Source organism: Salmo salar, chromosome 02 (genome assembly GCF_965601325.2).
Source record: "Salmo salar chromosome 02, fSalSal1, whole genome shotgun sequence".
Taxonomy (NCBI): Eukaryota; Metazoa; Chordata; class Actinopteri; order Salmoniformes; family Salmonidae; genus Salmo; species Salmo salar.
Genome location: NC_138292.1, coordinates 82,867,919 through 82,890,362, shown reverse-complemented (window position 1 = coordinate 82,890,362; position 22,444 = coordinate 82,867,919). Strand labels below are relative to the sequence as shown.

At 40.6% G+C, this 22,444-nt stretch overlaps 1 protein-coding gene across 1 annotated transcript in view; it reads right to left on the bottom strand.

Moving 5' to 3' along the window:
- LOC106596404 (uncharacterized) overlaps positions 1–16,416 on the bottom strand; it is a 37,814-nt gene extending 21,398 nt beyond the window's left edge. The window contains exon 1 of the mRNA XM_082968792.1: positions 16,123–16,416. The gene's annotated coding sequence lies outside the window, so the exon portion shown is untranslated. The remainder of the gene's footprint in view (positions 1–16,122) is intronic.
- Positions 16,417–22,444: the final 6,028 nt, after the last annotated feature.

Below are 22,444 nucleotides of genomic sequence, written 5' to 3'. Positions count from 1 at the left end.
TGTCTTCAAAAAAGAAAAGGAACAGAGCTAACTCATGGGAACACACGCCACTGAACTCATGTCATTCTCTCAGTCATCTGACTCCAGGACCTCTTGTTCTCTCAATATTCACAGTAGAAGCATGAAACAACATTCTAGTGGAAGCCTTAGGAAGTGCAAAATGACCCCACAGACAGTGTAGTTTGGATAGGCAATCACTTGAAAAACTACAAACCACTTCCTGGTTGGATTTCTACAAACCTCAGATTTCCCCACTTCCTGGTTGGATTTTTCTCAGGTTTTTACCTGCCATGTGAGTTCTGTTATACTCACAGACATCATTCAAACAGTTTTAGAAACGTCAGTGTTTTCTATCCAAATTTACTTATAATATGCATATCCTACCTTCTGAGCCTGAGTAGGAAGCAGTTTACTACGGGCACACCTTTCATCCGAACGTGAAAATACTGCCCCCCAGCCCAAAGAAGTAAATGAAGCTGCAAGTTGAGGACCTGTGAGGCGTCTGTTTCTCAAACTAGACATTCTAATGTACTTGTACTCTTGCTCAGTTGTGCACCGGGGCCTCCCACTCCTCTTTTCTATTCTGGTTAGAGCCAGTTTGCGCTGTTCTGTTAAGGGAGTAGTACACAGCGTTGTCTGAGATCTTAAGTTTCTTGGCAATTTCTCGCATGGAATAGCCTTAATTTCTTAGAACAAGAATAGACTGACAAGTTTCAGAAGAAAGTTATTTGTTTCTGGCCATTTTGAGCCTGTAATCGAACCCACAAATGCTGATGCTCCAGATACTCAACTAATCTAACGAAGGCCAGTTTTATTGCTTCTTTAATCAGAACAACAGTTTTCAGCTGTGCTAACATAATTGCAAAAGTGTTTTCTAATAGTCAATTAGCCTTTTTAAAATGATAAACATGGATTAGCTAACACAACGTGCCATTGGAACACAGGAGTGATGGTTGCTGATAATGGGCCTCTGTACGCCTATGTAGATAATCCACAAATAATCAGCCATTTCCAGCTACAATAGTCATTTACATCATTAACAATGTCTACACTGTATTTATGATCAATTTGATGTTATTTTAATGGACCAAAAAAAATGCTTTTCTTTAAAAAACAAGGACATTTCTAAGTGACCCCGAACTCTTGAATGGTAGTGTATATCCTAACACGATCCATGTTGTAAACAGAGTTCTGCATGAATTCCGACTCTTTCAACTTGTAACAAAACAATTTTATGAAATCTAATTTTGTTAGCAATCTAACGTTGTTTAACACGGTCAAGTCCGGTTTCTGTGCAATCCTCAGACACTCTAGAAGGCAACCAAACTTGTTTCAAAATTCTACATTACGTATTGGCTATACAACACCTGAATTAGCCCATGAAGGGTCTTGGTCCAATGACCACCTATCGTTTTGAAACCTAGCTAGATAGCCAATGAGCTGGGCTTTCCAGCAGTATGTGAACGCTGTTTGTAGGACAAACAGCCATCACGCTAGAGCTGTCAACACAGTTCATTCTCTGGTGAAAGGAAACAGGAACAACTGTAGTCTACGTTTCACATCAGTTCGTTCTCTTTTACAAACTTCTCAAATCTGAAAAAGTTAAACATGGCTACTAAGAGTGGAAAAGCTAAAACTCAGTCCAAGTATAAACATTTTGATAATATTATTGCAGAAATTGACTGGGAGAGTGACACAGAAGGAATGGATGAGGACTCTGTGAGTGACCACAGTTATGATTCCAGCGCGGAAGAAATGTTTTTGGACGGAAAAGATCCACTTTTAGATCGGTAAGTAAAATACGTTTTTGCTTCTCATGTTAACTTCTATGGGCTAGGTGGGACGTTTGCGTCCCACCCTAGTCAACAGCCAGTGGAATCGCGTGGCGCGAAATACAAATACCTCAAATGCTATAACTTAAATTTCTCAAACATATGACTATTTTACACCATTTTAAAGACAAGATTCTCGTTAATCTAACCACATTGTCCGATTTCAAAAAGGCTTTACAGCGAAAGCAAAACATTAGATTATGTCAGGAGAGTACCCTGCCAAAAATAATCACACAGCCATTTTCAAAGCAAGCATATATGTCACAAAAACCAAAACCACAGAACTCCTTTATGCAATCGCGGTGTCAGATTTTAAAATGGCTTTTCGGCGAAAGCACATTTTGCAATATCCTGAGTACATAGCTCGGCCATCACGGCTAGCTATTTTGACACCCACCAAGTTTTGGGCTCACTAAACTCAGAATTACTATTAGAAAAATTGGATTACCTTTGCTGTTCTTCGTCAGAATGCACTCCCAGGACGACTTCTACTTCAACAACAAATGTTGTTTTGGTTCCAAATAATCCATAGTTATATTCAAATAGCTCCGTTTTGTTTGTGCGTTCAGGTCACTATCCGAAGGGCGAGCGCATTTCGTGACAAAACATAAAAAAATATTCCATTACCGTACTTAGAAGCATGTCAAACACTGTTTAAAATAAATTTTTATGTGATTTTTCTCGTAAAATAGCGAAAATATTCCAACCGGGCAACGTTGTATTCATTCAAAGGCTGAAAGAAAAAAAATTGAGTAGTCTTGTGAACGCACATCTGTCTCACTGTCCCCAGGCTGACCACCTACAAATTCTGCTGCTGTTCTTTGCCCAGAGACAGCAGACACCCCATTCCACTTTCTGGCGGCTTTAGAGAGCCAATGGAAGCCTTAGAAAATGTCACGTTACAGCACAGATGCTGTATTTTTGATAGAGATCCAACAGAAGGACAACAAATTGTCAGACAGGGCACTTCCTGTATGGAATCTTCTCAGGTTTTGGCCTGCCATATGAGTTCTGTTATACTCACAGACACCATTCAAACAGTTTTAGAAACTTTAGAGTTTTCTATCCAAATCTACTAATTATATGCATATTCTTGTTTCTGGACAAGAGTAGTAACCAGTGTAACCTGTTATGGCTAGGGGGCAGTATTTTCACGGCTGGATAAAAAACGTACCCGATTTAATCTGGTTACCACTCCTACCCAGTAACTAGAATATGCATATACTTATTACATATGGATAGAAAACACCCTAAAGTTTCTAAAACTGTTTGAATGGTGTCTGTGAGTATAACAGAACTCATTTGGCAGGCAAAAATCTGAGAAGGTTTCATTCAGGAAGTGGCCTGTCTGACAAGGTGTCGTTCTTCTTGTCTCTGTTTATTGAAGAGTGAGGATCTTAGCTGTCCCGTGACACTTCCTACGGCTGCCATAGGGTCTCAGAAGGCGGTAAAAAGCTGAATCGTGGCTTTGCAGGCTCTGGCTGAAAAAAAGTAGCGCGTTTGGGTAGTGGCTGGTTACAGTACTGTGAGACTCAGGCTCGTGCCCGCGTCGACCGAAAGCTTTGTTTACTTTCCTCTGTTTAGCTAAAAGGAGATTCCCGGTCGGAATATTATCGCTTTTTTACGAGAAAAATGGCATAAAAAAGGATTTTAAACAGCGGTTGACATGCTTCGAAGTACGGTAATGGAATATTTAGATTTTTTTTGTCACGAATTGCGCCATGCGCGCGACCCTGATTTACCATTTCAGATAGTGTCTGGGACGCACGAACAAAATGCCGCTATTCGGATATAACGATGGATTATTTTGGACCAAACCAACATTTGTTATTGAAGTAGCAGTCCTGGGAGTGCATTCTGACGAAGACAACAAAAGGTAATCAAACTTTTATAATAGTAAACCTGATATTGGTGAGTGCTAAACTTGCCGGGTGTCTAAATAGCTAGCCCGTGATGCCTGGGCTATGTACTTAGAATATTGCAAAATGTGCTTTCACCAAAAAGCTATTTCAAAATCGGACATATCGAGTGCATAGAGGAGTTCTGTATCTATAATTCTTAAAATAATTGTTATGCTTTTTGTGAACGTTTATCGTGAGTAATTTAGTAAATTCTTAGCAAATTCCTCCGGAAGTTTGCGGGGGGTATGCTAGTTCTGAACGTCACATGCTAATGTAAAAAGCTGTTTTTTGATATAAATATGAACTTGATTGAACAAAACATGCATGTATTGTATAACATAATGTCCTAGGTGTGTCATCTGATGAAGATCATCAAAGGTTAGTGCTGCATTTAGCTGTCTTCTGATGATCTTCATCAGATGACAACCCTAGGACATTATGTTATACAATACATGCATGTTTTGTTCAATCAAGTTCATATTTATATCAAAAACCAGCTTTTTACATTAGCATGTGACGTTCAGAACTAGCAAACTTCCGGTGAATTTACTAAATTACTCACGATAAACGTTCACAAAAAACATAACAATTATTTTAAGAATAATAGATACAGAACTCCTCTATGCACTCGCTATGTCCGATTTTAAAATAGCTTTTCGGTGAAAGCACATTTTGCAATATTCTCAGTAGATAGCCCGGCATCACAGGGCTAGCTATTTAGACACCCAGCAAGTTTAGCATTCACCAAAATCAGATTTACTGTAAGAAAAATGTTATTACCTTTGCTGTCTTCGTCAGAATGCACTCCCAGGACGTCTACTTCAATAACAAATGTTGGTTTGGTTCAAAATAATCCATAGTTATGTTCAAATATCCTCTGTTTTGTTCGTGCGTTCAAGACACTATACGAATGGTAAAGAAGGGTGACGCGCACGACGCATTTCGTGACAAAAAAATTCTAAATGTTCCATTACCGTACTTCGAAGCATGTCAACCGCTGTTTAAAATAAATTTTATGACATTTTTCTCGTAAAAAAGCGATAATATTCCGACCGGGAATCTGTGTTTAGGTTCAAAGACGATAGAAAATAAAAACATGGGGTCGACCCGTGCATGCGCCTCAGCCCATTGTCCTCTGATAGAGCACTTGCAAAAAGCGCTAATGTGTTTCAGCCTGGGGCTGGAATTACATCATTCAGCTTTTTCCCGCCTTCTGAGAGCCTATGGGAGCCGTAGGAAGTGTCACGTTACAGCAAAGATCCTCAGTCTTCAATAAACAGAGTCAAGAAGCTCAAGGAATGGTACTTCCTGTAAGGAATCATCTCAGGTTTTTGCTGCCATATGAGTTCTGTTATACTCACAGACACCATTCAAACAGTTTTAGAAACTTTAGGGTGTTTTCTATCCAAAGCCAATAATTATATGCATATTCTAGTTTCTGGGCAGTAGTAATAACCAGATTAAATCGGGTACGTTTTTTTATCCGGCCGTGTAAATACTGCCCCCTACCCCCAACAGGTTAACGTGATCGATATGACAACAGCCAGTGAAAGTGCAGGGCGCCAAATTCAAACAGAAATCTCATAATTAAAATTCCTCAAACATACAAGTATTTTACACCATTTTAAAGATAAACTTGTTGTTAATCCCACCACAGTGTCCGATTTTCAAAAAGGCTTTACTACGAAAGCACACCAAACGATTGTTAGGTCAGCAACTAGTCACAGAAAAACACAGCCATTTTTCCAGCCAAAGAGAGGCGTCACAAAAACCAGAAATACAGCTAAAATGAATCACTAACCTTTGATCTTCATCAGATGACACTCATAGGACTTCATGTTACACAATACATGTATGTTTTGTTCGATAAAGTATATATTTATATCCAAAAATCTGTTTACATTGGCGCGTTACATTCAGAAATGTTTTTCTTCCAAAACATTCGGTAATTTTGCAGAGAGCCACATCAATTTACAGAAATACTCATCATAAATGTTGATGAAAATACAAGTGTTATGCATGGAACTTTAGATCAACTTCTCCTTAATGCAACCGCTGTGTCAGATTTCAAAAAAGCTTTACCAAAAAAGCACACCATGCAATAATCTGAGTACGGAGCTCAGACACAAAAACAAGCCATACAATATATCCGCCATGTTGGAGTCAACAGAAGTCAGAAATAGCATTCTAAATATTCACTGACCTTTGATGATCTTCATCAGAATGCACTCCCAGGGATCCCAGTTCCACAATAAATGTTTTTGTTCGATAAAGTCCATCCTTTATGTCCAAATACCTCCGTTTTGTTCGCGCCTTGAGTTCACAAATCCAAATTCATGACGCGCAGGCCAGACAAACTAAAAAAATTCCATTACAGTTCGTAGAAACATGTCAAACGATGTATAGAATCAATCTTTAGGATGTTTTTATCATAAATCTTATTATGTTTCAACCGGAGAATTCCTTTGTCTTTAGAAATACAATGGAACTCAGCTACCTCTAATGGGCATGACTGAAGCTCATGCCCTTCTGGCAGACCCATCACTCAATCAGCTCTTATTCTCCCCCACTTCACAGTAGAAGCCTCAAACAAGGTTCTAAAGACTGTTGACATCTAGTGGAAGCCTTAGGAAGTGCAATATGACCCCACAGACACTGTATATTGGATAGGCCAAGACTTGAAAAACTACAACCTGAGATTTCCCACTTCCTGGTTGGATTCTTTTGGATGTTTTCTATCCAAATCTACTAATAATATGCATATCTTAGCTTCTGGGCCTGAGTAGCAGGCAGTTTACTCTGGGCACCTAATTCATCCAAGCTACTCAATACTGCCACCCAGCCATAAGAAGTTAAACTATAGTTTTTGCAAGTCGGTTAGGACTTCTACTTTGTGCATGACACAAGTAATTTTTCCAACAATTGTTTAGACAGACTATTTCACTTATAATTCACTGTATCACCATTCCAGTGGATCAGAAGTTCACATACACTAAGTTGACTGTGCCTTTAAACAGTTTGGAAAATTCCAGAAAATTATGTCATGGTTTTAGAAGCTTCTGATAGGCTAATTTACATAATTTGAGTCAATTGGAGTTGTACCCGTGGATGTATTTCAAGGCCTACCTTCAAACTCAGTGCAGCTTTGCTTGACATCATGGGAAAATCTAAAGAAATCAGCCAAGACCTCAGATAAAAGAATGTAGACCTCCACAAGTCTGGTTCATCCTTGGGAGCAATTTCCAAACGCTTGAAGGTACCACGTTTTTCTGTACAAATAATAGTATGCAAGTATAAACACCATGGGACCACGCAGCCTTCATACCCCTCAGGACGGAGACGTGTTCTGTCGCCTAGAGATGAGCGTACTTTGGTGTGAAAAGTGCAAATCAATCCCAGAACAACAGCAAAGGACCTTGTGAAGATGCTGGAGGAAACGGGTACAAAAGTATCTATAGCCACAGTAAAACAAGTCCTATTTCAACATAACCTGAAAGGCCCCTCAACAAGGCAGAAGCCACTGCTACAAAACCGCCATAAAAAAGCCAGACTACGGTTTGCAACTGCACATGGGGACAAAGGTTGTACTTTTTGGAGAAATGTCCTCTGGTCTGATGAAACAAAAATAGAACCGGTTGTCCATAATTACCATTTATGTTTAGAGGAAAAAGGTGGGGGCTTGCAAGCCGAAGAACACCATCCCAACCGTGAAGCACGGGGGTGACAGCATCATGTTGTGGGGTTGCTTTGCTGCAGGAGGGACTGGTGCACTTCACAAAATAGATGGCATCATGAGGGAGGAAAATTATGTTGATATATTGAAGCAACATCTCAAGACATCAGCCAGGAAGTTAATGCTTGGTCGCAAATGGGTCATCCAAATGGACAATGACCCCAAGCATACTTCCGAAGTTGTGGCAAAATGGCTTAACCTCTATGGGCTAGGTGGGACGCAAGCGTCCCACCCGTGGTGCACTCCATCAACAGCAGGTGCATTTCAAGAGCGGCAAATTTGAATCCAAATAAAAGTCAAAATTCAAATTTTTCAAACATACAACTATTTTACACCCTTTGAAAGATAAACATCTCCTTAATCTAACCACGTTTTACGATTTCAAAAAGGTTTTACGGCGAAAGCATAAATTTAGAGTATGTTAGGACAGTACATTTACAAGAGTTGTGTGTAATGTTTTGTCAATTCAAAGACAGGGTCACCAAAACCATAAAACCAGCTAAAATGATGCACTAACCTTTTACAATCTCCATCAGATGACACTCCTAGGACATTATGTTAGACAATGCATGCATTTTTAGTTCTATCAAGTTCATATTTATATCCAAAAACAGCGTTTTACTATGGCATTGATGTTGAGGAAATCGTTTCCCTCCAATAACCGGCAGTCAAGTCAGCGTCACAAATTAAATAATTAAAATTAGAAAACATTGGTAAAATATTATATTGTCATTTAAAGAATTATAGATTTACATCTCTTGAACGCAATCAACTTGCCAGATTTAAAAATAACCTTACTGGGAAATCACACTTTGCAATAATCTGAGCACTGCGCCCAGAAAAATACGCGTTGCGATACAGACTAGACGTCATGTTGGGGAGATCTAAAATCGAAAATACTATGTAAATAATCCATTACCTTTGATTCTCTTCATCAGATGTCACTTCCAGGTATCACAGGTCCATAACGAATGTAGTTTTGTTCAAAAAAGCTCATTTATGTCCAAAAATCTCCGTCTTGTTAGCACATGATCTAAGCCAGCCGGACTTCTCGTCATGAACGAGGGGAAAAAATATATTTACGTTCGTTCAAACATGTCAAACGTTGTATAGCATAAATCATTAGGGCCTTTTTTAACCAGAACATGAATAATATTCAAGGTGGACGAATGCATACTCTTTTATAACGTATTGGAACGAGGGTACCCAACATGAACTCGCGCGCCAGGTGTCTAATGGGCCATCATCGTTCCATGGCTCTTGTTCGGTCAGATCTCCCTCCAGAAGACTCAAAACACTTTGTAAAGGCTGGTGACATCTAGTGGAAGCAATAGGAAGTGCCAAAATATTCCTCAGCCCCTGTGTTTTTCAATGGGATAGGTTTAAAGGTAATACAACACATCAGGTATCCACTTCCTGTCAGAAAATGTCTCAGGGTTTTGCCTGCCAAATGAGTTCTGTTATACTCACAGACACCATTCAAACAGTTTTAGAAAATTTAGGGTGTTTTCTATCCATATGTAATAAGTATATGCATATTCTAGTTACTGGGTAGGAGTGGTAACCAGATTAAATCGGGTATGTTTTTTTTATCCAGCCGTGTCAATACTGCCCCCTAGCCCTAACAGGTTAAGGACAACAAAGTCAAGGTATTGGCCGGGCCATCACAAAGCCCTGACCTCAATCCTATAGAAAATGTGTGGGCAGAACTGAAAAAGCGTGTGCGAGCAAGGAGGCCTACAAACCTGACTCAGTTACCAGCTCTGTCAGGAGGAATGGGCCAAAATTCACCCAACTTATTGTGGGAAGCTTGTGGAAGGCTACCCAAAACGTTTGACCCAAGTTAAACAATTTAAAGGCAATGCTACCGAATACTAATTGAGTGTATGTAAACTTCTGACCAACTGGGAATGTGATGAAAGAAATAAAAGCTAAAATAAATAATTCTCTCTCCTATTATTCTGACATTTCACATTCTTAAAATAATGTGGTGATCCTAACTGACCTAAGACAAGGAATTCTTACTAGGATTAAATGTCAGGAATTGTTAACTGAGTTTAAATGTATTTGGCTAAGGTGTATGTAAACTTCTGACTTCAGCTATATATATATATATATATATAGTACCAGTCAAAAGTTGACACACCTACACATTCAAAGGTTTTTCTTTTTTCTATATTGTAGAATAATAATGATGACATAAACTATGAAAACACACACATGGAATCATGCCTTGACAGCTTTGCACACTCTTGGTATTCTCTCAACCAGCTTACTCTCAACCAGCACTTGTTGGCTGCTTTTCCTTCACTTTACGGTCCAACTCATCCCAAACCTTCTCAATTGGGTTTCGGTCGGGTGGTTTGTGGAGGCCAGGTCATCTGATGCAGCTCTCCTTCTTGGTCAAATAGCCCTTACACAGCCTGGAGGTGTGTTGGGTCATTGTCCTGTTGAAAAACAAATTATAGTCCCACTAAGCTCAAACCAGATGGGATGGCGTATCGCTGCAGAATGCTTTTTAAATCAATCACTGACAGTGTCACCACCAGCAAGCACTATCACACCACCACCTCAATGCTTCATGGTGGGAACCACACATGCAGAGATCATCCGTTCACCTACTCCGCGTTACAAAGACACCGCGGTTGGAACCAAAAATTTCTAATTTGTGCTCATCAGACCAAAGTACCGATATCCACCGGTCTAATGTCCAATGCTTGTGTTTCTTGGCCCCAGCAAGTCTCATCTTCTCATTTGGTGTCATTTAGTAGTGGTTTCTTTGCAGCAATTCAACCATGATTCAAACAGTTTCTTCTGAACAGTTGATGTCTGTTACTTGAACTCTGTGAAGCATTTATTTGTGCTGCAATTTCTGAGGCTGGTAACTCTAATGAACTTATGGGTCTTCCTTTCCTGTGGCTGGTCAGGGGGGAACGGTTCATAGTGGTGGCCGGGGTACGGTGAGTGGAATGGTATTTTATTTTTTCTTTAACTAGGCAAGTCAGTTAAGAACAAATTCTTATTTACAGTGGCGGCCTAGGAACATTGGATTAACTGCCTTGTTCAGGAGCAGAACGACAGTTTTTTTACCTTGTCAGCTCTGGGACTCGATCCACCAACCTTTGGGTTAGTGGCCCAACGCTCTAACCACTAGGTTACCTGCCGCCCCAAGGTTCCACATCATCAAGCAACATGGTTTGTTTGGTGCTGTTCCATTCACTCCATTCCATTGTTATATACAGTGCCTTGCGAAAGTATTCGGCCCCCTTGAACTTTTCGACCTTTTGCCACATTTCAGGCTTCAAACATAAAGATATAAAACTGTATTTTTTTGTGAAGAATCAACAAGTGGGACACAATCATGAAGTGGAACGAAATGTATTGGATATTTCAAACTTTTTAACAAATAAAAAACTGAAAAATTGGGCGTGCAAAATTATTCAGCCCCTTTACTTTCAGTGCAGCAAACTCTCCAGAAGTTCAGTGAGGATCTCTGAATGATCCAATGTTGACCTAAATGACTAACGATGATAAATAGAATCCACCTGTGTGTAATCAAGTCTCCGTATAAATGCACCTGCTCTGTGATAGTCTGAGGTCCGTTTAAAGCGCAGAGAGCATCATGAAGAACAAGGAACACACCAGGCAGGTCCGAGATACTGTTGTGGAGAAGTTTAAAGCCGGATTTGGATACAAAAAGATTTCCCAAGCTTTAAACATCCCAAGGAGCACTGCAAGCGATTAATATTGAAATGGAAGGAGTATCAGACCACTGCAAATCTACGAAGACCCGGCCGTCCCTCTAAACTTTCAGCTCATACAAGGAGAAGACTGATCAGAGATGCAGCCAAGAGGCCCATGATCACTCTGGATGAACTGCAGAGATCTACAGCTGAGGTGGGAGACTCTGTCCATAGGACAACAATCAGTCGTATACTGCACAAATCTGGCCTTTATGGAAGAGTGGCAAGAAGAAAGCCATTTCTTAAAGATATCCATAAAAAGTGTCATTTAAAGTTTGCCACTAGCCACCTGGGAGACACACCAAACATGTGGAAGAAGGTGCTCTGGTCAGATGAAACCAAAATCGAACTTTTTGGCAACAATGCAAAACGTTATGTTTGGCGTAAAAGCAACACGGCTCATCACCCTGAACACACCATCCCCACTGTCAAACATGGTGGTGGCAGCATCATGGTTTGGGCCTGCTGTTCTTCAGCAGGGGCAGGGAAGATGGTTAAAATTGATGGGAAGATGGATGGAGCCAAATACATGACCATTCTGGAAGAGAACCTGATGGAGTCTGCAAAAGACCTGAGACTGGGACGGAGATTTGTCTTCCAACAAGACAATGATCCAAAACATAAAGCAAAATCTACAATGGAATGGTTCACAAATAAACATATCCAGGTGTTAGAATGGCCAAGTCAAAGTCCAGACCTGATTCCAATCGAGAATCTGTGGAAAGAACTGAAAACTGCTGTTCACAAACGCTCTCCATCCAACCTCACTGACCTCGAGCTGTTTTGCAAGGAGGAATGGGCAAAAATTTCAGTCTCTCGATGTGCAAAACTGATAGAGACATACCCCAAGCGACTTACAGCTGTAATCGCAGCAAAAGGTGGCGCTACAAAGTATTAACTTAAGGGGGCTGAATAATTTTGCACGGCCAATTTTTCAGTTTTTTTATTTGTTCAAAAAGTTTGAAATATCCAATAAATTTCGTTCCACTTCATAATTGTGTCCCACTTGTTGTTGATTCTTCACAAAAAATTACAGTTTTATATCTTTATGTTTGAAGCCTGAAATGTGGCAAAAGGTCAAAGTTCAAGGGGGCCGAATACTTTCGCAAGGCACTGTAAATAGGCTGGAGGCTGTTGAGGGGAGGGTGACCCACAACAATGGCCGGAATGGAACAGCACCACAGACCATGTTGCTTGATACCATTCCACTCACCCCGGCCACCACTATGAGCCGTTCTCCCCTGACCAGCCTTATTTACCATTGATAAACACACACTTCACTGTCGTGATTATGGTCCCTCTACTCTATATAGTAGATATACTATACAGATTTTTTTTTCTTTCTTTTCTTACACAGTGCCAGGGACTCGGATGAACAATGGGAACCCACAATGTCAAGGTGTTCATCCCCCACTAATTCAGACGCTGAAGCTGGTTCATCCAGCTGGACCCCTGCTGTCTCCGGCTCCACACCTTCCCCCGCCCGGCCATCTAGAGGTGTGAAGAGGCCAGTCCAGAAGCGGAGGAGGGCCAGTGAACCAGCGGCAACTACCACCGAGGCAGAGGACTGCTGGCACACTGTGCTAGAAGAGGATGTGGAGCCACTTCCACCAACATTTAGACCGAAAAGGCAGCCAGGACCTCAGCTAGACATGACTGCAAAGTACAGCCCCCTTCATCTTTTCCAGATGTTTTTCTCCTTGTCAGTTCTTGATTCGCTGGTGTCTAACACCAACAAGTATGGGGCTAAGAAACAAGCAGGCAAGAAAGAGGCATGGAAGCCCATTTCCATCCAAGACCTGTACTGTTACATCTCACTGGTTATTTACATGGGGCTTGTGAAGTTCGAAAACCTGAAGGACTACTGGAGAACGTCAACACTCTACCAACTGCCTTTCCCCACCACTGTCATGTCTTGTAAAAGGTTTCTGACTATCTCGCAGGCGCTTCATATCAGTGACCCACAAGTTGATGAGGACAATGACCAGAAGAGAGGCACAGCAAGCTTTGATAGGCTCTGCAAAATCAAACCTCTCTACCCCAGCATGGTTGAGGCCTGCAAGACCCATTTTCAGCCCAACCAGAACCTGTCCATAGATGAGAGGATGGCAGCCTCAAAGGCTAGAATTGGCCTCAAACAATATATGTGTAACACGCCGACAAAATGGGGGTACAAACTGTTTGTTTTGGCCGATTCTGTGTGTGCCTACACTTGGAATTTTTTTGTTTATGAGGGGAAATCCATCTCAGACACCGGTAAGGGACTTAGTTATGATTCCGTTATGGAATTATTGGATTTTCAACTGCTGGGGAAGGGCTACAAACTGTTTGTGGACAACTTCTACACAAGCCCTACCCTGTTTACAGATCTGAGGAAGCTGGATGTGTGGGCTTGTGGCACCATTCGTCCCAACAGAGTGGGTTTTCCCAAAACAAAAGTGAACGACATGCCTAAGAGGACAGATAGGGGTACCATGCGATGGATTCGTAAGGATGACCTGCTCTTTGTAAAGTGGATGGATACCAGAGAGGTGGTCATGTGCACCACTATCCACAAGTCGTACAGTGGCGATCACGTCGTCAGGCGTGTGAAGGACACTAATGGGGCACGGACCACTAAAAATGTCCCCATTCCAGCTGCTGTGAAGGACTACAACAAGAGCATGGGAGGTGTGGACCTGTCAAACGCTCTGATAGGCTACAACAATGTTCTCCACAAGACAATGAAATGGTACAGGACATTGTTCTATCACTTCATCAACATTGCTGTGGTGAATGCATTCGTCCTCCAGAAGGAAATGGCTAAGAGCTCTGGACAGACCCCCATGACACAGCTAGCCTTCAGAAAGTTGCTCATCCAGGAGCTTGCTGGCTACGGCACAAAGTTCACTGCAGCACCTTCTGTCCCCTCTACCTCTGTCCCTTCTGCTCCTGCCACCAGTGGTGTTCACATGCCAACATTCATAACTGCAGGCATGAATGTGCCTCAGGGCCAAAAGGGCACAGCATGGAGGCGTCGTTGTGTTCTTTGTCGCATGAAGTCCCCCATCACCTGCACGACTTGTTCGGTTTGCCTCTGCTTTACAGCAGAAAGAGACTGCTATGGGACATGGCATCAGCAGGACAATATTGTGTAGAGGACTGAGGGTCTTCCAAGGGTTTACTCTTGTTTTTTTTTAAAACATTTTTATTTAAAAAAATGGTGTGTTAGAATAGCATTTTGTTATGTTGTGTGTATAGTTATTTGCATAAAAATGTATCACTTCACCAATTCGGCCACTTGGGTACATTTGGGCAACTTGTGTGACTTCATGCTAACTGTCATGTTGCTCGCTCATTCCTGAAGTTATCAGTCTGACACTTTGTACAACTACTGTTGCCCTCTTATGTTCTCCATCTAAATTATCCCCAGCTTCCTATCTGAATGTTTGGCTGTTCATGTGAAAGATAATGCAACAACAATAAAAAAACAGAAAATATATGCTCTCTTATTTTCTTCTACCAGATCTATTGTGTTCTCCTACATTCAATTCACATTTCCACAAACTTCAGTGTTTCCTTTCAAATGATACCAAGAATATGCATATCCTTGCTTCTGGGCCTGAGCTACAGGCAGTTAGATTAGGGTATGTCATTCATGCGGAAATTGAGATGAAGGGTCCTATCCGGAAGAGGTTTTAACCTGACCGAACCATTCTCCTAAGAGCTGTGGACAGACCCCCATATTGTATTTTTTATTAGCATAGCATTTTTGTATGTTCTATATAGGTATTTTCTTGAATGTATCAGTTTGGCCACTTGGGTACATTTGGGCAACTCGTGTGGGACACCTGGGTGACTTCATACTAAATGTCATGTAACTCGCTCATTCCTGAAGTTATCAGTCTGAAACTTTGCACACATACTGTTGCCCTGTTGTGGACAACATATAAATGATCCCCAGCATCCATCTCAATGTATGTCCTTTCTTTTGCATTTCAAAGATCAAATAAAAGTTGAAAACATGTTTTTTTGTTTTTATCTTTTACCAGATGTGTTATGTTCTCCTACATTAATTTCACATCTCCACAAACTTAAGTGTTTCCTTTCAAATAGTATCAAGAATATGCATATCCTTGCTTCAGGTCCTGAGCTGCAGGCAGTTAGATTTGGGTGTCATTTTAGGTGGAAATTGAGATGAAGGGTCATATCTGGAAGAGGTTTTAACCCTCCATATGGAGCCTGTGACCAAATTTTTGGAAAAAGCATAAATTGGATTTTAGTCTAGGCCTCTGCCATGGATTAGTTCACTGAGAGGGTGCAAATACAGTGCCTTCGGAAAGTATTCAGGCCCCTTGACTTTTTCAACATTTTGTTACGTGACAGCCTTGTTCTAAAATGTATTTATTTTTTATCAATCTACACAATACCCAATAATGACAAAGCAAAAACAGGTTCAAATAAAAAATGGAAATATCACATTTACATAAGTATTCAGACCCTTTACTCGGTACTTTGTTGAAGCACCTTTGGCAGCGATTACTGCATCGAGTTTTGGGTATGACCCTACAACCGCCTTTCTTAAGTATGGGTCGCGACCCTGTTAATGGTGGGTCGCGATGTGTCAGTGTACATTTATAATTGTTCACAACATTTTCCTCTGTCATTATGGGGTATTGTGTGTAGGGAAAAAAACAATTTAATCAATTTTAGAATAAGGCTGGAAGGTAAAAGGTCAAGGGGTCTGAATACTTTCCCAATGCACTGTATGTGCCAAGTTAAAATATTCCCAAGAGACATATTCTAAACTCTGCTTCTAGCTCCTAAGCAACTTTGCAGTGTTTTGTGTGTTATTTCTATTAGCCCAGAACGTTTGTTGTGTTATTACATACAGCCGGAAATAACATTTGGATATCAGAGCGGCGGTAACTCACCAGCATTACGACCAAGAATACGACTTTCCAGAATTGGATCCTTTGTTCGTACCCCCCAGGGCTCGTCGCCGACGGTAGAGAAGAGGTATTCGGAGTGGACTTCTAGTCAGACTCAGGAGGCGGGCACACCATGTACAAAGAAAAATAATGCAATTTAACCATTGATGGATGGTGACGAAAATAATGACATTACCAGTAGTCATGTTAAAGTTTTAAACGTTTTTTTGGTGGAGTTGATGTATTTGCATGTGGCTGTGCATTATATGATGCCTGAATAGGAAGCATAGTCTGATCGTGACTACTAGTTTTCTTAATAAATTCTTGATCAAAAACTGCTTTGGGTTTCATTCCAAATATCTACTTGCATTGCTTGGTAGTGTATTCACATAGTATGAGACATAAATAATAACATTTAAGTAAAATAAAACAAACAGTATTATCCTGAATTCAGAAGTGAATAACATTTTTGTTATCACATCAACAAAATCTTTCAGAATGTACCTGTTTTCAGTATAGAACGTTGGCTAGCAAGCTACCGATCTGTCTGAATCAGTAGCCTTGTGTCGAAAGGTCCGGTCCACTAGATTATACGTCACGCAAGAAACAACTTGAAAAAATCATCTGCTGGCTAGTTTGGGTGACGCAGTTTGGGAAAATGTTAGTTACATTGTTTATTCTTGCTAACAACTTAATAAAAAGTATCTTCAAAATAACCAGATCTGTGTTTACTGCCCCACAGAAGGCATTTTGCCATGCTGTCATTGTAAATAACAATTTGTTCTGAGGCTGCTGTTCATGCTGGGATTGTTGATTGGCAATTAAGTATGGTAAACTAAGAAAACTATACTTTTTTATAGTAGATTTTGATCACACAATAAACATTGGACATACTCATTAGTAAACACCACACCTTTTAATTCCATGTAATTTATTTCACTACTTTCACAGGAACTTATGCTACACTGCCTACAGGAACTTATGCTACACTGCCTACAGGAAGTTATGCTATACTGTCTACAGGAAGTTATGCTACACTGCCTACAGGAAGTTATGCTATACTGCCTACAGGAAGTTATGCTATACTGCCTACAGGAAGTTATGCTATACTGCCTACAGAAAGTTATGCTATCTTATACAGTGAGGGAAAAAAGTATTTGATCCCCTGCTGATTTTGTACATTTGCCCATTGACAAAGAAATGATCAGTCTATAATTTTAATGGTAGGTTTATTTGAACAGTGAGAGACAATAACAACAAAGAATTCCAGAAAAACGCATGTCAAAAATGTTATAAATTGATTAGCATTTTAATGAGGGAAATAAGCATTTGACCCCCTCTCAATCAGAAAGATTTCTGGCTCCCAAGTGTCTTTTATACAGGTAACGAGCTGAGATTAGGAGCACACTCTTAAAGGGAGTGCTCCTAATCTCATCTTGTTACCTGTATAAAAGACTCCTGCCCACAGAAGCAATCAATCAATCAGATTCCAAACTCTCCACCATGGCCAAGACCAAAGAGCTCTCCAAGGATGTCAGGGACAAGATTGTAGACCTACACAAGGCTGGAATGGGCTACAAGACCATCGCCAAGCAGCTTGGTGAGAAGGTGACAACAGTTGGTGTGATTATTCGCAAATGGAAGAAACACAAAAGAACTGTCAATCTCCCTCGGCCTGGGGCTCCATGCAAGATCTCACCTCGTGGAGTTGCAATGATCATGAGAATGGTGAGGAATCAGCCCAGAACTACACGGGAGGACCCTGTCAATGATTTCAATGCAGCTGGGACCGTAGTCACCAAGAAAACAATTGGTGACACACTACGCCGTGAAGGACTGAAATCCTGCAGCGCCCGCAAGGTCCCCCTGCTCAAGAAAGCACATATATACATGCCCGTCTGAAGTTTGCCAATGAACATCTGAATGATTCAGAGGACAACTGGGTGAAAGTGTTGTGGTCAGATGAGACCAAAATGGAGCTTTTTGGCATCAACTCAACTTGCTGTGTTTGGAAGGAGGAGGAATGCTGCCTATGACCCCAAGAACACCATCTCCACCGTCAAACATGGAGGTGGAAACATTATGCTTTGGGGGTGTTTTTCTGCTAAGGGGACAGGACAACTTCACCCCATCAAAGGGACGATAGACGGGGCCATGTACCGTCAAATCTTGGGTGAGAACCTCCTTCCCTCAGCCAGGGCATTGAAAATGGGTCGTGGATGGGTATTCCAGCATGACAATGACCCAAAACACACGGCCAAGGCAACAAAGGAGTGACTCAAGAAGAAGCACATTAAGGTCCTGGAGTGGCCTAGCCAGTCTCCAGACCTTAATCCCATAGAAAATCTGTGGAGGGAGCTGAAGGTTCGAGTTGCCAAACGTCAGCCTCGAAACCTTAAGGACTTGGAGAAGATCTGCAAAGAGGAGTGGGACAAAATCCATTTACATTTACGTCCTTTAGCAGACGCTCTTATCCAGAGCGACTTACAAATTGGTGCATTCACCTTATGATATCCAGTGGAACAACCACTTTACAATAGTACATCTATATCTTTTTTTGGGGGGGGGGGGTTAGAAGGATTACTTAATCCTATCCCAGGTATTCCTTAAAGAAGTGGGGTTTCAGGTGTCTCCGGAAGGTGGTGATTGACTCCGCTGTTCTGGCGTTGTGAGGGAGCTTGTTCCACCATTGGGGTGCCAGAGCAGCGAACAGTTTTGACTGGGCTGAGCGGGAACTGTGCTTCCGCAGAGGTAGGGAGGCGAGCAGGCCAGAGGTGGATGAACGCAGTGCCCCTCTTTGGGTGTAGGGACTGATCCCTCCTGAGATGTGTGCAAGCCTGGTGGCCAACTATAAGAAACGTCTGACCTCTGTGATTGCCAACAAGGGTTTTGCCACCAAGTACTAAGTCATGTTTTGCAGAGGGGTCAAATACTTATTTCCCTCATTAAAATGCAAATAATTTTATAACATTTTTGACATGCGTTTTTCAGGATTTTTTTGTTGTTATTCTGTCTCTCCCTGTTCAAATAAACCTACCATTAAAATTATAGACCGATTATTTCTTTGTCAGTGGGCAAACGTAAAAAATCAGCAGGGGATCAAATACTTTTTTCCCCTCACTGTATATGTCCTAACCGACTTGCCAAAACTACAGTTTGTTGACAAGAAATGTGTGGAATGGTTGAAAAATGAGTTTTAATGACTCCAACCTAAGTGTATGTCAACTTCCAACTTCAACTATATGTTTGGTAAACTAAAAAAACAAAATCATTATGTAGTAGATTTTGATCACACAATATACACTGGACTCAGAAGGAAATACCACATCTTTAAAATCCTACAGGAAGTTATGCTATACTGCCTACAGGAAGTTATGCTACACTGCCTATAGGAAGTTATGCTACACTGCCTACAGGCAGTTTGTCATGTTGAACTGGGATCGCCTGGGGAAACATAAGAAGGTGCCCATTCCTGTGTGCAAAAAATTACAAAAAGAACGCAAGACACACCAGAATGGCTTTCCAAGACTTGTTGAGTGTTCCTACGTGGTCTGTTCTCAGTCCTGACTTAAATCTGCTGAAAAAATCAGAGAGAATCAGGTTTAAATATCGCTGTCCTTCAATAAGCAGTTTTGACAAAGAGTTGTGAAAAGTTGGTAGAATCTAAATGAAAATTATTCTAAACTGTAATGGCTTCCACCAAGTATTAACTCGGGTGGGTGACGGAATTCTTCAATTATGATATAAAACAATAATAATTGTAGAACATGTTCAATAAAATCTAACTTAATCCATTTTTAGATTTAATTTTAAGGGAGCAAAATGTGAAAAAAAAGTTAAAGGGGGTGTAGATGTTCTATAGTCACTGTTTAGCTTTAACTATGGAGTGACCCCATGAAATGGGATATCAGCCAACTCAGGGACAACCACAGAACACAACTATGTATAGTTTACACAAATATTAGTGTCTTAGCTTTTATTGCAGGACTTTGACTGTGGTACATCACCTCCCCAGTCAACCTATTGTGTGTAATGAACATTCATATTGGACAGCCTTACCTATAGAGTAGCACCACCACCCATCAGCCCATTCTCTTCTTGACTTCAACACTGAAGTGTATTGTTGGTATAGGAGCTTTTGATAAATAATAATTCAAATTGTTAAAATAGAAGTGTATAATTATTACTTTATAAACTTTAAGATACTGTTTGCCTCTATGCAGATGTAGAAGCTGAATAGGAAAATACATTATCAATAAATAGTTTATATTTTTTCACATCATTGTAAGCATACTGAGCCAAATCTTAAAAATGTGACCATACTATTTATTTCAAGTCCCACTAAGATGTCACCATACTATTCCTTTAAAGCCCCCCTGTCAGATATAAATCATCAGTGGGAAACCAACTGAAATGGAAAGAATGGAGCAAATGGATCACTATCAGAGGGGTGTCTTATGACATCAGATAGAACTACTCAGACATTCCAAATATCACTTGATTATCAGAGAGATGTATTATGACATCAGATAAAACTACTCAGACATTCCAAATATCACTTGATTATCAGAGGGGTGTATTATGACATCATATAGAACTACTCAGACATTCCAAATCAGGCTTAATCCATGTCATGAAGGTGGATATTGATCCAACCATTTCAAAAGTGATGACCAGGCTGATGGAAACAGGATATGCCTTTACCATTTTATAAATGCAGACAGACGATTTGTTAGTTCGTTTGACATGGTGGGGTTATTTTGTGTCAGTAAACATGTATAAGCGAGAATTGGCGGTGGAAACTCCTTTATGAGCAAATATTTATATAACCATCACATATTAGTTAACTTGGAGTCACATGATGATATGTTGTGTGGTCCTCCCACTACGACTTGGGAACCAATGCAGTTTATTAGGTTACAGATGAAATAAATTATGAACTTCACAGGGTGGTGAAACTGCACGTGATGAGCTTGATGCTCCTTTCCAATACATTTTGATGGTCTTATTCTGGTGACATGATGATCGATGGTTGGTTGTCATTTGACAAATAAAATAATATGGCTCTTATCCATAATAATCTCATCATGTAGGTAGCCTACCCGCACTGTAATGTGAGATGTTGGCTACAGTACACGGGACAAGAGCACGTTTGCTATTTCACTCAACAGTTTAAAACCATCAGTAGTGTTGAAAACGTGATGGAAACCCATTTAACTTATATTTTTCATTCTGTACATGGGAATTTAACAGCAAACGTTTTTTTTTGTGCACTGCGTCATAATGCAAAGCCTTTAATCTGCAATAAGTCTGTTTGATGCAAACATTTCTGGTGGGAAAGCGCGTATATTGTTATATGCATATTTTAGAATATTCACATGGAAATCTGTCGCACATTGCATGGAAACTTAACAAAGGTGGATATTGATCCAACACCTGCTGCTTATTCAAACCAGCCCACTGGGTACAGACGTCAGTTGTGCGTCTAGTTTCTATTTACATTTCTTTGAGTCCTCAACTAAAGTGAATTCAATATGAAATCAACACAAAATGTCACCTGTCATTGGATGTTTAAAATTATTATTTTTTTAAATGTATTTCACCTTTATTTAACCAGGTAGGCTAGTTGAGAACAAGTTCTCATTTGCAACCGCGACCTGGCCAAGATAAAGCGTAGCAATTAGACACATACAACAACACAGAGTTACACATGGAATAAACAAAACATACAGTCAATAATACAGTAGAACAAAAGAAAACAAAAAGTCTATATACAGTGAGTGCAAATGAGGTAAGTTAAGGCAATAAATAGTAATTACAATATAGCAATTACACACTGGAATGGTAGATGTGCCGAATATGAATGTGCAAGTAGAGATACTGGGGTGCAAAGGAGCAAGATAAATAAATACAGTATGGGGATGAGGTAGGTAGATGGGCTGTTTACAGATGGGCTATGTACAGGTGCAGTGATCAGTGAGCTGCTCTGACAGCTGGTGTTTAAAGCTAGTGAGGGAGATATGAGTCTCCAGCTTCAGAGATTGTTTGTTGCCAATGACAGTTTGTTCCAGTCATTGGCAGCAGAGCACTGGAAGGAAAGACGACCAAAAGAGGAATTGGCTTTTGGGGTGACCAGTGAGATATACATGTAGGTTGCCAGTTCGGTGAAAAATAAAAAATACCTGATGTTGATGGCTTTTTACAAATCCAATCAGTTTTCCACATTAATCAAACATCATCACCTGGATTTGTTTTGTTGAAATGACGCGGACACAACATTTATTCAACCAGTGGGAGGCTTGTAAATGCCCCCAGGAAAGTGGAA